This window comes from Malus sylvestris, chromosome 7 (genome assembly GCF_916048215.2).
Source record: "Malus sylvestris chromosome 7, drMalSylv7.2, whole genome shotgun sequence".
Lineage (NCBI taxonomy): Eukaryota > Viridiplantae > Streptophyta > Magnoliopsida > Rosales > Rosaceae > Malus > Malus sylvestris.
The window spans coordinates 31,454,858-31,471,785 of NC_062266.1; the positions used below are offsets into that span (position 1 = coordinate 31,454,858).

The window sequence follows — 16,928 nt, forward strand, 5'->3', positions numbered from 1 at the left end:
ACTATTTTCATTAGTTTTCATTTTTAATAAGATCTTATTCGAGTACATTGTAGATAATATCGTTTGTTATAAAAAAATTAAAATTGTTGATGCACAAAATCAGCGAAGACTTTGGTACAACAGAAAGTGTCAGGTTTTGTGACCTTCGCTTGGTTGCTTGGTTGCTTCAGTCACTAGTGAGGATAAGTACGTAAATGAATAGAGACAGAGAAGCAAACACAGGATGTACGTGGTTCACCCAGATTGGCTACGTCCACGGAGTAGAGGAGTTCTTATTAGTAGTGAAGGGCTTACACAAGTACAAAGGATCAAGCTCTCAATTTAGTGAGTTCTTGTGAATGATTTAACACAAAATGGCATTAGGCAATATTGTGGAGGGATGACCCCTATTTATAGAAAAACTTGTAGCTTTGTCACATTGACATGTGTCATGTTATGATTGGTTCTTGATGTTGACACGTGCTGCGCTCTGATTGGCTTCTAATCTTGACACGTGTCGAGTAGTGATTGGCCTCCTGGTCGGAGGGGAACTCTTCTGGGTCCTTGACAGTATAGCGTTGGCCGGTGCTCGGTAGTTTCGGGATTGGTCAAGTATGGTACAAACAGTGCTCCCCTAAGTTCCCGAGTGAGGGAAACTCCTCGGTTGGGGACTTGCAAGATCCAATCCCTTGAGTAATCACGAAACTTCTAAGTACCGAAGTGTGGTCTGATCTTCATCTGCCCTTCTCTGGAAGTACCTTTCCTCCATCCGGGAATGGTGTATTTAGCTGATGTTGACGCACAAGGTAATGTATCAATTTCACTTGAAGCTTAGTTGTAGTTTCGGGCTTAGTCAAGTGTGATACAAACCCTATAGTAGGAGTCCCCCAAGTCGCCGAGCTAGGAGATCTGCCGAAAGAGGTGACAGACAAGGTAAGCAGTCAAACTTCCAAGTAAGCAACCCAGGATCAGAGGTTTGACTTCGGCTTCCGGTTGATTGTTCTCCTTCTCATTGTCTCTCATTCAACTGCCAGGATAAGGAGAAGCAAATGGATAAGAGATGATATGAGATACTTTTGCTTTTGAAGAAGTAACTTTCCACAGGCTTATTCTTGAACTGTGCTGGAGGGTTTTCTGGTGCCCTTCAGAGTATAAGGCCGACTCAAAAATTTGAGGGTCAAAACAAGTCCATCAAATCTAGAGCATGTTCGACCTTGATGATATGGGATACTTTTGCTGTTGACGGAATAATGAATGTGGTATGGAAAGGTGTCGTGCTGTAGTGATCTGTTTCAGCTCACCGTTGAACCTTCTGCTTCAATCTTTTGCATGGCAGAAGTGGTGTGCAACCTTTGCATTTAAATGGTCCTTCAGAACATTCCTTCATAGTGACTCATCCACGCTTGGCAGCTTCAGTGTAAAGAGCCAATATCTGATCAACTGTCATGAGGTATTTGCCGGTGGAATTCGTGACCTTGACAGCAGTTGAGGATGAGTACTCGAGAGCAATGCTAAGTAAGCAACCAGGCAAAGGCTCCAGGCAGTCAGTTCCAAATTGGAGGTTTGATTTCAGGTTCCGACTGACTGCTCTCTTTCTCCTTGTCCTGCAGGTGTGGACAAGGACAAAGACAAAGACAGGGAGAAAGCATGATATGGGATACTCTTGCTTTCGACCCTGATGATATGAGATACTCTTGTTCTTGGTGTGGCTTATTTGCTGAGGCATTATCGGGGGGAAATAAAGCTGAGTATTTCGAGAGGTTATGTTGAGGGTGCCTTTTCGAATGCGAGAAAGGGTTGAGCATTTTTGCAGGTTTGCCTGTCCGTTGAGGAGGGAGGTCAATGTATATAGGGATTTCCCAATAACAAGTAGTAATGCTATTCCTTTACCCTTCTTGGTCACAGCAATGTAGTGGGAGCTGCCAGCTTCACGTGTTTTAATTTTGTCAGAGCACTTTGAAAAAGTGGTATGTGGTATCTGGAAAGCTGATGTTACGTGTGAAGATTACAGACAAGCTTTATCTAAGGAAATCTGGCTCTCGAAGTTCTGAGAGTTGTGCCTCTTCGGTTTTCGAACAAGCAATCCCGTCGAGGATCTGACTCTCGAGATTCGGAAAGCGGTGCTACTCCGGTTTTTTAGAAAGTAATTATGTTGGGAGTCTTTTCTCGAATGTGAGTAAAGGTTGGACGTTCTTGCCAACCTGTCTTGCCGCAAAACACGGAGGTCGACACACATAGGGACTTTCCAGTTGTCAAGCAATGGTGCTGTTCCTTTACCCTTATGGGTAATAGTAGGGTAGCTGGAACTTCGAAATTCTCGTGCCTAAACTTTGTCAGAGATCTTTGACAAAGTTATATGTGGTACCCGAGGAGTTGATGGTGTATATGGAGAGCGGTGATTGAACAGTAAGATTCACGTGCTTTCTACTTCACCAGAAATCTTCGACAGAGTGCCCGTAATTTCCGCAAAGCTGATTGTGCATGTGACAGGTGCTGACGAGGCTGAAAAAGCAGGTGCTTCTTCGATTTCTGAGATCGGCCCTCGTGGTCTCTGAGCAGCCCAGCTTTTGAGAAAGCAAACGCCTCTTCGATTTCTGAGATCGGCCATCGTGGTCTCTGAGCAGCCCAGCTTTTGAGAAAGCAAATGCCTCTTCGATTTCTGAAGCTCCGTCGAGTGCAGATTTTTATAGAGGCTGACATTAAGTTCCACAGCACACTTGAATCTCTACCAGTAGAAGCTCATTTCTTGCACTTCTAAGATCTTGATTTGTCTGACCTCTTCCCTCTTCAACACATTTGAAAATGTCTGGACCCTCCGACCGTCGTTTTGACTTGAACCTTGGAGAAGAGACAGCCACGCCTTCTCCAGACAACATATGGCGCCCATCCTTCATATCCCCTACCGGTCCTCTTACCGTTGGGGATTCTGTGATGAAGAATGATATGACCGCTGCAGTGGTGGCCAGGAACCTTCTCACTCCCAAAGATAACAGACTACTTTCCAAACGGTCTGATGAGTTGGCTGTTAAGGACTCTTTGGCTCTTAGTGTTCAGTGTGCAGGTTCTGTGTCTAATATGGCCCAACGCCTATTTGCTAGAACCCGCCAAGTTGAATCATTGGCTGCTGAAGTGATGAGTCTCAAACAGGAGATTAGAGGGCTCAAGCATGAGAATAAGCAGTTGCACCGGCTCGCCCATGACTATGCTACAAACATGAAGAGGAAGCTTGACCAGATGAAGGAATCTGATGGTAAGGTTTTACTTGATCATCAGCGGTTTGTGGGTTTGTTCCAAAGGCATTTATTGCCTTCGTCCTCTGGGGCTGTACCTGGTAATGAAGCTTCAAATGATGAACCTCCAATGCCTCCTCCTTCTGGGGTTTTGTCAAGTACTGAGGCTCCGGATAACCACCCTCCGGTGCTTTCTCTTTCTGGGGCTCTACCGACTGCTGAGACTTCCCCTAAGCAACCTTTGTGAAGGCTCCCTTTTGTTTGTTTATTTTGACTCATGTATATGTACATATTTGTGGCTTATCGAAAATATTAATAAATAAGCTTTGCTTCATTTCAACATATTGTGTTAAATACACCAAAGCCTTCTTCATAAAGTTCTTTGAATTTTTGCTTTTGTTGAAACCTGTATTGTTGAAGCTTTGTGAGTGAAGCATGTAGTTTGAGGTAGTGTTCCCTTAATTTCCCGAGTGAGGAAAACTTCTCGGTTGGAGACTTGAAAAATCCAAGTCACTGAGTAGTCACGAACTTTTGAGTACCAAGGCGTAGTAGCATATGGTGGGAGTCCCCCAAGTCTCTAGTCGAGGGAGTTGACGAATGAGGTGTCTTGCTAATAGTCCATGTCGTAAGTACCAAAACTTCATTCTTTTGTTTTCTAAGTGGTAGCCCCGGACTTTTTCTTCATAGATTTTGTTGATGAAGGTTGCTAGGCCCGAATAAGTGGAATTGCAGAAGGTGTAACCGTTGGTGCATTAACATCATAATGGAAGCATCACAATGATGGAAGCATCACAATGATGAAAGCATCATAATGATGAAAACACCATAATGATGAAACATCATAATGATGTTTCTTTGGTGGAATTGTTTTTCATTTCCCCTAACAACCGGAATTGTTTTTCAACATAACACCATCATCTGTAGGTCGAATCACAAAGTTGTCTTCATGAAAGTTGTTCGTTAATTCCTTAACTACAACATATCCAAATTGGAGAGCCATCGGAGCAGTACAACTCCAGAAATCCAGGTATGATGAGTGACTGTTTATCATTTGTCTGTCAACCCGTCAGATTTGTTGTGAGCTTTGAAACTCTATTTTCTCTTGCTCAGATCAGCATGCTTTCTTCATTGAAGTTGTTCCTCAGCTTGTGAACTACAACATATCCAAATTTGAGATCCCTCGGAGCTGTATAACTCAAGAAACTCAGGTATGATGGATGACTGGTTATTATTTTTCTGTCAACCCGTCAGATTTGTTGTGAGCTTCGAAACTCCATTTTCTCTAGTTCAGATCGGTATGCTTTCTTCATTGAAGTTGTTCCTCAGCTTGTGAACTACAACATATCCAAATTTGAGATCCGTCGGAGCTGTATAACTCAAGAAACTCAGGTATGATGAATGACTGGTTATTATTTTTCTGTCAACCCGTCAGATTTGTTGTGAGCTTCGAAACTCCATTTTCTCTTGTTCAGATCGGTATGCTTTCTTCATTGAAGTTGTTCCTCAGCTTGTGAACTACAACATATCCAAATTTGAGATCCCTCGGAGCTGTATAACTCAAGAAATTCAGGTATGATGAATGACTGGTTATTATTTGTCTGTCAACCCGTCAGATTTGTTGTGAGCTTCGAAACTCCATTTTCTCTTGTTCAGATCGGTATGCTTTCTTCATTGAAGTTGTTCCTCATCGACTCTTTCATAACATATCAAAAATTCAGGATGAACTAACGGTTAAATATTTCCAGATCTTCGAAACATCACAACAGCTTCGAAATCTGCAAGAAGCCGACTATCATGTTTGGAGCTTCAACACTTTAATTTCCGTCGCTCAAACAGAAATGGTTCCTTCTTGAAAGTTGTTCATATGCTCAAGAACTATAGGGTGTCCAAAATTCAGCTCCATTGGAGAAGAGCAGAGGTTGCAGAAATTTGATAGATGAAAGGAGGCGGAAGAGGGAGAGAGAGAAAAAGTCTCTTGGGTTGGATTTCTATTTTGGGGCAGATTCCAATTTTTGTAGCACCTTCATTATTGATGAATTGCTTGTACTTTTGTCCATTATGAAATTTGGGACTTTGGCTTGTTGTTGGATCTATTATAATATGTTTGGGAACATATATAAGTGAATAAATAAGAAGGAAAATTTTGGGCCCTTGTGGGTGTAAAACAAAAAATGTTTATGTTTACCCAAGTGTTTTTGTACAAGTTCAAGGGCATCTTGGGTTTTGTGAACAAAATTTGTTTATTTGGAGCAAGGTTTTGTGTTGAAGCTTTGTAGGTGAAGCTTTGGTGTTGAAGCTTTGTGGGTGAAGCTTTGGAGGTGAAGCTTTTCGGGTGAAGCTTGTTGGGTGAAGCTTTTTAGGTGAAGCTTTGTGGGTGAAGCTTTTTAGGTGAAGCTTTTCGGGTGAAGCTTTTTGGGTGAAGCTTTTTAGGTGAAGCTTTTCGGGTGAAGCTTTTTGGGTGAAGCTTTTTGGGTGAAGCTTTTTTAGGTGAAGCTTTGATGGTGAAGCTTTTTGGGTGAAGCTTTTTAGGTGAAGCTTTTTGGGTGAAGCTTTTTAGGTGAAACTTTTTGGGTGAAGCTTTTTAGGTGAAGCTTTGATGGTGAAGCTTTTTGGGTGAAGCTTTTTAGGTGAAGCTTTGTGGGTGAAGCTTTGGAGGTGAAGCTTTTCGGGTGAAGCTTTTTGGATGAAGTTGTTTTTTTTTTTTTTTTTTTTTTTTTTTTTGGCGCTTGACACGGTCTTCATTTGCTTGTTTTGTAGTGACTGTGGAAGACAGATTGCTTTCTGATTGAGAAGGGTTCCGGCATCGCTTGCTATGAATGTAAAAGAGTGAGGGCTGAGTTGGCTAAATTACCTCTTTATTGAATTCATTGCCAAATGACCTTCATTACATAGGATGCCGAACGGCTATAGCTCAACACTTGTACATCGTGAGTCTATTTGTAGTAGTACTTCAAGTGATCAGCGTTCCATGGATGGCCAAGGGTCTTGCCATCGGAGCTTCTAAGTGTGTAAGAGCCAGGGCGACTGATGCCAATGACTTCATACGGTCCATCCCAGTTTGGACTAAGTGTGCCTTCACTCGGGACTCTGTCGCAGAGTAATCTTTTCTTTAAGACCCAGTCTCCTATTTTGAAAGAACGAGGCTTGACCCTAGAGTCATAATAGTTGGAGATGCGCTGCTTGTAGGCGACATTCCTCAAGTGAGCTTGGTTTCTGTGTTCCTCGACTAAATCCAAGTTGAGGGTGAGTTGTTTGTCATTTTCACTTTGAATGTAGTTCTGGACTCGGAATGTTGCTTGCTCGAGCTCAACAGGGACAACCGCCTCTGTGCCAAAGGCAAGTGAGAATGGAGTTTCTCCTGTTGAAGTCCGATATGAAGTGCGATATGACCAAAGAACTTGGGGTACAAATTCTGGCCAACAGCCTTTAGCTTTGTCCAAGCTGGTTTTCAAAGTGCGCTTGATTATTTTGTTGATGGCCTCAACTTGTCCATTAGACTGGGGATGAGCTGGAGAGGCAAAGCATAAGTTGATGTTGAACTTAGAGCAGAACAACCTGAACTTCTTGTTGTCAAACTGTCGCCCATTGTCAGTGACTATCGCATTGGGAATGCCGAATCTACAAAGGATGTTCTTCCACACGAAGTCTTCTATCTTTGCCTCAGTAATGGTTGCCAAGGGTTCTACTTCGGCCCACTTTGTGAAGTAGTCCACTGCAACGACTGCGTAACAGACTTTGCCCTTCCCTGCCGGCATTGGGCCGATCAAATCAAGTCCCCACTGGGCGAAGGGCCAAGGGCTGATCATAGGAGTAAGAGGCTCTGGAGGGGAATGAGGAATAGCCGCATATCGTTGACATTTATCACATGAGCGGGATACTTTGATGGCATCCTGGTGGAGTGTTGGCCAGTAATATCCTTGGCGAAAAGTCTTGTGTGCTAGGGACCGAGATCCAGCATGATCTCCACAGACTCCCTCATGTATTTCCCGAAGGACGATTTCCGCCTCGGCAGGCGTAAGACACCTTAAGTATGGCAGGCTAAAACCTCGCTTATAGAGTTGATCATTGATGATCAGGTAACGGGTAGACTTGTATCGAATTTGCTTAGCCTGGACTTTATCATTTGGGAGGGTGCCATGAGCAAGGAAATTATAGATCGGGGTGATCCAACTATCCCCCCGTTGTAAGTTGCATACTTCTGCGGCCATGGTGCTTGGTGTTGCCAACAGTTCGACATGAATTTTTCTTCCAATCTTGTCTTCCACAGCTGAGGCGAGGCGAGCCAGGGCGTCTGCATGACTGTTTGCCGCTCGAGGAACTTGGGTGATCTGGTAGTGGAAGTGCTTGAGCAAAAGTTGTGTTTGCGCAAGATATGCTGCCATGGAGCTGTCCTTAGCATCAAAGTTGTTGGTAACCTGGTTGACCACTAATTGGGAGTCACTGAAAATATCAATTTGTTTAACCCCGAGGTGTTTGGCCAAACGTAATCCTGCTAGAAGGGCTTCATACTCGGCCTCATTGTTTGATGCCTTGAATTTGAAACGAAGAGCATACTCCATTGCTACTTTGTCGGGCGTAGTCAAGACTAGTCCCGCTCCACAGCCCTGTTGGTTGGATGAGCCATCAACATACAGACTCCATGCTGAGGTCGTTGATTCTACTTTCTGAGCTTCCGATGGTAATGAAGCTACTGCTTCAGGTGTAGAAGCAATGTCAACAGGATATGTGAAGTCGGCGATGAAATCTGCTACTGCTTGGCCCTTCTCAGCTGGCTTTGGTTGGTAGGAGATGTCAAACTCACCCAACGCTATTGCCCATTTGATCATTCGCCCTGAAGTGTCAGGACTTTGGAGTATCTGTCGAAGAGGATAATTGGTAAGCACGATGATGGAGTGCGCTTGGAAGTAAGGGCGGAGTTTTCGAGCAGACATGACCAATGCCAGAGCCAATTTCTCAATGTTAGAGTACCGTGTCTCCGCATCTTGTAAGGCTTTGCTAGCGTAGTAGACAGGTCGCTCAATATTCCCATCCTTTCGAATGAGAACGGAGCTTACGGCTGAAGCTGATACCGATAGGTAGATAATGAGAATGTCTCCTACCTCGGGCTTGGAGAGTAGAGGGGCTTTACTCATGTACTCCTTGAGGTTTTTGAATGCCTCGGCACATTCATCAGTCCATGTAATGTACTTCCTACTTCCCTTAAGTGCTTTAAAAAAGGGAGCACATTTGTCTGTGGCCTTAGAGATGAATCTGGTTAAGGCTGCCACCTTGCCAGTAAGGCTTTGGATGTCTTTTGAAGTTATTGGCTCTTTCATGTCGAGGATTGCTTTGATCTTTTCAGGGTTAGCTTCAATGCCTCGTTGGCTAATCATGAAGCCTAAGAATTTGCCAGAGCCCACGCCGAAGGCACATTTGTTGGGGTTCAACCTCATTCGATACCTCTTTAGAATGGTGAAAGTTTCAGATAGGTCGGTGATGTGTTGGTCAGCATGTTTGCTTTTGACTAGCATATCATCAACGTAAACTTCCATGTTCTTCCCAATTTGTTCGGCGAACATTGAATTGACCAGTCTCTGATAAGTTGCTCCTGCATTCTTTAGGCCGAAAGGCATGACTTTATAGCAATATAGTCCCCTGTCAGTAGTGAAGGCCGTGTGTTCTTGGTCTGAGGGGTTCATGAGGATTTGGTTGTATCCTGAATAAGCGTCCATAAAGCTCAATAGCTCACACCCTGCCGTAGAGTCTATAAGCCTGTCAATAAGAGGAAGAGGGAAACTATCTTTCGGACACCCTTTGTTTAGGTCGGTGTAGTCAACACACATCCTCCACAAGACCTTTTGAAGCGAAAGACTTTCTTTGGTCGGATTTTTCCTAACAAGGACCACATTTGCTACCCATGTCGGGTAATTGACTTCGCGGACAAAGCCTATGCCTTTGAGTTTTTCAACTTCTGCTTTCATTGCCTCGTATCGTTCAGCGTCATAAGATCTTCGCTTCTGTCTCACCGGCTTGATCTTGGGGTCAATACTCAAACGATGACAGATGACATCGGGAGAGATGCCTGGCATGTCCTCGTATGACCAGGCGAAGACTTCAATGTTCTCTTTCAAAAAAGATATCAATGCTAACCGAAGGGGTGGTGACAATGTGGTGCCAATCTTCACCATGCGATCTGGATAATCTCTTGAGATAGGTACCTTCTCCAACTCTTCAGCAGGTTGGGCTTGCTGGGTGAAAGAGTCATCTCGAGGATCATCGGGTTGATTGTTGCTATCAGGAAGATCCAAGTTCGCTTCATCTAGGCTGGTCTTTGTGACTTGGTCATGTACAGACAGGGTTTCCTTGGGTCCGGGCAAGTGTTGTTGCTTAACTGAAGTGTTGTAACATGATCGTGCACTAAGCTGATCTCCTCTGATGTAGCCGTTGCCATGGGGGGTTGGAAATTTCATCAACAGCATATGCGTGGATACCATAGCCTTGAGATCATTGATGCCTGTGCGCCCAAAGATGACATTGTATGCCGTTGGGCAGTCAACCACTAGGAAGTTAGTGGTAATGGTAGCCGTGTAAGGGCCTGTACCAATAGTAAAGGGTAAATGTATGCTCCCTAAGGGTTGCACGATATCACCGGAGAAGCTTATCAGAGGAGAAATCGAGCGATCGAGCAAGTGTTCAGCTACACTGAGTGCCCTGAAAGCTTCGGCAAACATGATATTGACCGAAGCCCCTGTGTCTACGAGGATTCGTCGAACATCAAAGTTGGCTATGTGAGCCTCCACGATCAATGGGTCGTTATGAGGGTAGATGATGCCTCTTTCTTCCTCAGGGTAGAAACATATCGGATCCCAGTTAGGCTTTTGATACTTCCCTCCCCTGATGTCTTCCACGTGAAACACTTGGTGACCAGGCCTCAGAATTCGTTCACTGTTTTTCATGGCCCTATTGGAAGATTCAGATATGGGTGTGCCGCCGCTTATGGAATATATGACATTCACCTGGCGTTGGTTACGGTTATCCCTTTGAGGGTGAAGGAGGAATTGATCAATTTTTCCTTCTCGTGCCAAAGCTTCAATACGATCACGGAGGATGATACATTTCTCGCTATCATGGCCGTTATGCTCATGGTAGCAACAAAACATGCCCGCGTTATTCGGGGGCGTGTAATCTGGGTGCCTCGGCTTTGGCTTTGGTATCAGGTGAGCTATGCTGGGGTAAATGGCCGCGCATGTGGCATTCAAGGGCGTGTATGTCTCATACCTTGGGGTAGGGGGTATCTTGACGCGGGTTTGACCCACTGCATTGACTGCCTGGGGGCGAGCGTTATTGTGGCGATACCCTTGGTTATCGGGATAGTGTCCCTTACTCTTTTTACTGAAATGAGAGTGGTGAGGATGGAAATCCTTCCTCTTGCCTTGAAATTGATATGTCTGTTGATTCGGCGAAGCATTATGCAAGGCATGGGGAGGTGCCACTGCTGTTTGGAAAGTCGAGGTCTTCTCATTTAGGTGAGTCTGGCTTCCACCTCCCACCTGTTGATAAAGGATGGTTGTAGGGGGTTTCTCCTGATATGTCTTTGCCTCGGCGGAGGCATGGTTATAAGCCTGCGCCATCACCTCAGAGTAAGTCTTCCAAGTATTGGCATTGATCATGTATTTAAAGAAACAATCACGTAGGCCTGCCGTGAAGGCTTTGAGGGCAGTCTTGTCGTCTGCCTCGGCACACCGGGAGTATTCATGGCTGAAGCGGCCAGCATACATACGTAATGACTCGTCTGGCTTCTGGCGGATAGTGTACAAGTCATCTGCAGAGTGCAAGCGATCGGTTTGGAAAATGTGTTGGGAAACAAATAGTTTCCTCAATTCTTCAAATGAGTCTACCGTCTCGGGTGTAAGACGACAATACCAATTTAGAGCTCCACTAGAGAGGGTGGAGGGGAAGAGAAGACATCGCTCTTCGTCGGTGTGCATCCGGTATGCCATGGTGGACTCAAAGAGGTTAAGGTGCTCAATCGGGTCCTCTTTTCCAGTATAAAGTTGCAAGCCAAGCTTTTGCTTTGTCTTTGCTTGAAGGGGGGTGTTGAGGATCCTCCTTGTAAGAGGGCCAGGCCTGGGTTGGTTCCAGTCAGGTATTTCAGCCTGACGTTCAGCCTTCAACTTGTTTACTTCCTCAAGAAGTTGTAGGACAAGGGGGTCCTGAGCGGAGTTATGTGTCACTGGAGCTTTCTTTCGTAAATCTCCATCTCCTCTTGGAATTAGGAAGGTTTGATCAAGGGCATGTGATTTTTCCCTGGACTCGCTGTACTGGCTTCCAGGGTATGTCTGTCGGAACACCTCTGAGTCCCCTGTACCCTCATGTCTCTCTGGGACTTGTTGCCCCTTCCCCAAATTGGTGGCCGGCTTGGGCCGTGGCAGGGGACCGAGTCTCTCAGAAATCCTTGGGTCATTAATCTTTGAGCTTATATGGATGGAATTCTCTCGACGTTGCTTCAGGAAATCCCGACAATCGCGAAAGACGGCTTTCGATCCTTCTGCCCCTTCAGCAAAGAGGTGTCTCCCTCCACTTCTCATGGTTCGGGTCGAAGCAACTGGGTTAAGAGAAGCCTCATGTTGATTATCAAGTCGAGGGGTAATCTGTTCCCTATCAGGGATATCTATGTCGAATGCATGTGACCCTCCATGTTGGAGGGCACCCAATTGATGGTTGACTTCCACGGGGGCAACAAGCTCGCGTGTCTGAGCTTGCCTAGCTTCGTGGAGTGTCTCGAAGAGCTTCTCATATTGCTCCTGGAGGACCTCATTCCTCATTGCTATCTTGTTGTTCTGAGCTTCCAACTCATCGACTTTAGCTTGAAGAAGAACTCGTTTTCCTTCATTCTTTCGTTGTTTCGCACTATGTGCAAGGGGGGTGTCATTCTGTGTGCTGTGGCTTCCTTCGCTTCCCATGCTGGAGAGGGATGCCTGATCAAAAGAAAGTGTACGAATGATAGAAACCAGCTTGACACAGCTGAAGAGAGTAGGAATAAGTGTCGTTTCCCACAGACGGCGCCAAATGTTGATGCACAAAATCAGCGAAGACTTTGGTACAACAGAAAGTGTCAGGTTTTGTGACCTTCGCTTGGTTGCTTGGTTGCTTCAGTCACTAGTGAGGATAAGTACGTAAATGAATAGAGACAGAGAAGCAAACACAGGATGTACGTGGTTCACCCAGATTGGCTACGTCCACGGAGTAGAGGAGTTCTTATTAGTAGTGAAGGGCTTACACAAGTACAAAGGATCAAGCTCTCAATTTAGTGAGTTCTTGTGAATGATTTAACACAAAATGGCATTAGGCAATATTGTGGAGGGATGACCCCTATTTATAGAAAAACTTGTAGCTTTGTCACATTGACATGTGTCATGTTATGATTGGTTCTTGATGTTGACACGTGCTGCGCTCTGATTGGCTTCTAATCTTGACACGTGTCGAGTAGTGATTGGCCTCCTGGTCGGAGGGGAACTCTTCTGGGTCCTTGACAGTATAGCGTTGGCCGGTGCTCGGTAGTTTCGGGATTGGTCAAGTATGGTACAAACAAAAATAATTGAACCGGTTGAAAATCGAAACGAAACTAAAAACCGAATTGAACAAAAAACTACCAGTTCAGTTTCGGCTTTTGCTAGTTCAAAAATCGAACCGAATGAAAATAAATTAATGTTATTTTGTTTATTTTATGTTAGTTGTTTATTTTCCAGGCTTGATTATAAATCAATTAATAGCTTAATTTCAATTCAAAGTTAGGTAAACTTAACTTTAAGCCTAAATATGTTGAAAGCCTTATTGTTTAATGAGAAATTTTATTTGAACTCGTATAATCTCTTTCTACAGTCAACTTACTCTTTTCACCTATATTGTTTTTTATTAAAGAATCAATATCCCTTTAAACCCAAATTTATTATCTAAACTATCATCTCAAGCCCAATTCAAAATGTAAAGTTATCTTTACACTTATTTCCTTTATAAAATAACATCTCTAATTGAATGCTTTTTTCTTCAAAGAGATGTCGTTTGCCCTATATAATTACATATGACTAGCATTTCCATGGCTATTTTTTTTTTCTGCTACCAAACCCATCCATTGACTTAGGATCCAAGAGATCATTCCATAGATTTAAACTTGCCAGAGAATGCAATGCAAGCTCCAGTTCAGTCCATCACTTTGCCATAAACATTTGACCTTGATGCTTTGAATTTGGATGGAGACATGCCACCCTCTAGTTAGTGGTCAAGGTTTATGAGGTTGGGCAATCGTTATCTGCACCAAGAATCAAGTTATATGTCTCTGCACTACTAATCAAAAGTCCTTATAATGGTGTTTTGGGGCGCAGACAAACGGCATAGAAAAGCAAATCAATATAATATAATAAGTATGAAATTTAATCCAAAGAAGAAGCAAACAAACAAACAAAATATTCATAAATTGAGTCATACCAGGAGGATTCAAAATTTCAAAATCACTATCTATCAATAGAAAAACTTGTTTTTCTTTATCAAAACTATTAGGGTGCGTTTGTTGCGCCGGACTGTCTTGGACTGGACTAGCTGCCCGGACTAAGCTGGACTGGCTTAGACTGGACTAAGCTGGACTAACTTAGTGAAGCGTTTGGTGTAATGTCGGACTAAGAAGCAGGATAAGAAAAACAGTACTGTTCACCAGATTTGTGTTTTCTTAGACTAGGACTACAAATTTTTGCCATTGTGTAATAGAGTAATGCTACAAATCTCATGATATGGGTTAATTGGAGCATATTTTTGCCATGTATATTATGAATCTTAAAAAAAATTGACAATTGTTTTGTTTCTATTACCTGCTAATAGAATTGGGTTTAATTTGCAAATGTAGCTTGGTTTAAACTCTATCACCCAACAGAAGAAAAATAATAGTGCCCAATACATTCAACTTCAACAAATACAAGTACATAAGAAGATCTCCATAATTTAGAAAATCCTAGTTAACATTAGTTAACATTAGCCAAAATAGATCTCCATAATTTACAAAATGGCTAGTTAACATAAGCCAAAATACTAGTGCAAAGCTAAGTTATAAGCCATAACATAAGATTGTATGATTAATAAAATACATCCATGTTAACATTAGCCAAAATCCTCATCCGCTTGCGTTGTCGCTTAAAAGCCTTTGGACGAACACTTTCTTGAGTTCCGGTTTGATTGCCCTGAACACTCCCACACAATACAAAACATTCACATTGTAATATCATGGTTATAAACCAAGTACACACACACACTCATGGACAAATGTGCAAAATACACATACATACTCACACTCACACTCACACTAACACACACACACGGACATACTCACACTCACACACGGACATACACTCACACACACACACACTGCATACACACACACACACACACTGCATACACACTCACACACATACTCACACAGACATACACACTCTCACACACGGACATACACTCACACACACCCTGCATACATACATACACACACACACACACACACACACACACACTGCATACATACATACACACACACACACACTGCATACATACATACACACACACACACACACACGGCATACATACACACACACACACTGGTCAGATGCACACACTGCACACATACTGGTCAGATGCACACACTGCATACACACACACACACACTGCATACACACTCACACACTGCATACACACTCACACACATACTCACACGGACATACACACTCTCACACACGGACATACACTCACACACACCATGCATACATACATACACACACACACACACACACACTGCATACATACACACACACACACACACTGCACACACACACTGCATACATACACACACACACACACTGCATACATACACACACACACACACACACTGCATACATACACACACACACGGCATACATACACATACACACATTGGTCAGATGCACACACTGCACTCACACGGACATACACACTCTCACACACTGACATACACTCACACACACCCTGCATACATACACACACACCCTGCATACATACATACACACACACACACACACTGTATACACACACACACACACTGCATACATACATACACACGCACACACACTGCATACACACACACACACACACACACACTGCTTTATGAAAACCCCAAATTCCAAACCCCAAATTCCAAATTTCTAATCTCAATTTCAAACCCCAAATTCCAAGCTTTATGAAAACCCCAAATTCCAAACCCCAAATTCCAAATTTTTACTGCATACTTACATACACACACACACTGCTTTATGAAAACCCCAAATTCCAAATTTCAAACCCCAAATTCCAAATTTCTAATCTCAATTTCAAACCCCAAATTCCAAGCTTTATGAAAACCCCAATTTCTAATCTCAATTTCACCTAAATATCAAAACCCTAAAATTTGTTCAACTGCAGAATCAAATAAAGCTCAAACCCAAAACAAATCCGCCTAAATCGACGAAAAAAATCCACCCAAATCGACCCAAATCGACGAAAAAAATCGAACAATCGAAGCTTACCAGACAACTGGAGGCAGATGAGGGCGAGCAGATCTGTTACGTGAAGGCGAGGGAGCGGACGACGAGAGGAACAGATGAGGAGCAGGATGCAGATGAGGGCGACCAGGATGCAGCTGACGGCGAGCAGGACGCAGAGATGAGGATGAGGAGGACGACGTGAGGGAGGAGGACGTCGATGACACTCTCTCCTAGGATGACCGAGGTTCTTTCTCTCAAGAGCGCAATCGGATGAGGAGGACGACGTGAGGGAGGAGGTCTTACGAATCCGGACGTTTTTTGGGTGGTTCGCTAAGAACTCCTAGCGAGGGGTTTAATCCGTGCGAGTCGGATCTAATCCCATTAAACCTAATCCTTGCCCCTACCAAACATCAGACTACAATACCAATTAGTGTAGTCCAGTCCAGTCCCCCCTAAGAAGGTCAAACAAACACGCCCTTAGGGTTTTAGCTGGAATGGACGTAGAATAAATGAAGGGTGATGCTAGGGTTTAAATTATAGGAAAACTAATGAAAAGGGCTTGAAAACTTTGAGTTTTAATGATAAGGACAAAATAAAGGGTAAAGTGAATAGTACCAGGATTGACTTTTTAGTGTAAAAATGTGGTTTTTCGTTAAAGTGAACAGTACCGGGTGATTTTCGTTAAAGTTCCCTTTAATTATAGTGTATGAGTTTATTGAGGAATTTGAGTTTTATTATTAATTTCATTTTGTACTTAATAGTAATTATGTAATAGGGTAAAATAGATAATTAACATTCAAAATTTAAGTTAGGTGTAGAAATAGGTTACTTGGGTTTAAATAAAATTTTCCTCGTCTAATTCTTTTTCTTCGTTTTTTTTTTCAATTTTTAATTTATAGGCTAGAAAAAAAATTGAAAAAAAGGGAAACAGTACCAAAAATCAAACTAATCCGAAGTATAAATTACAAAATCAAATGGAACCGTATAGTAATCTCGGGTTGCTTTTTATTTAAGCCATCTTAATTGTTTCGATATTATTTGTACCATACTTGACCAATCTTGAAACTACCGAGTATCGATCAACGTTATACCGTCAATGACCCAAAAGAGTTTCCCACCAGGAGGCCAATCACAGAGCGACACGTGTTGACATCAGAAACCAATCATAGCGCGACACGTGTCAACATCGGAAGCCAATCACAACACG

General features: G+C 43.2%; 1 long non-coding RNA gene across 1 annotated transcript; it reads left to right on the forward strand.

Annotated features, from left to right (window-relative positions):
* Window positions 1–4,490: 4,490 nt before the first annotated feature.
* On the forward strand, window positions 4,491–5,625 carry LOC126630463 (uncharacterized). The gene is made up of 3 exons (XR_007626009.1): window positions 4,491–4,598; window positions 4,682–4,779; window positions 4,955–5,625. It is a non-coding gene; the product is annotated as an uncharacterized LOC126630463 (long non-coding RNA).
* Window positions 5,626–16,928: the final 11,303 nt, after the last annotated feature.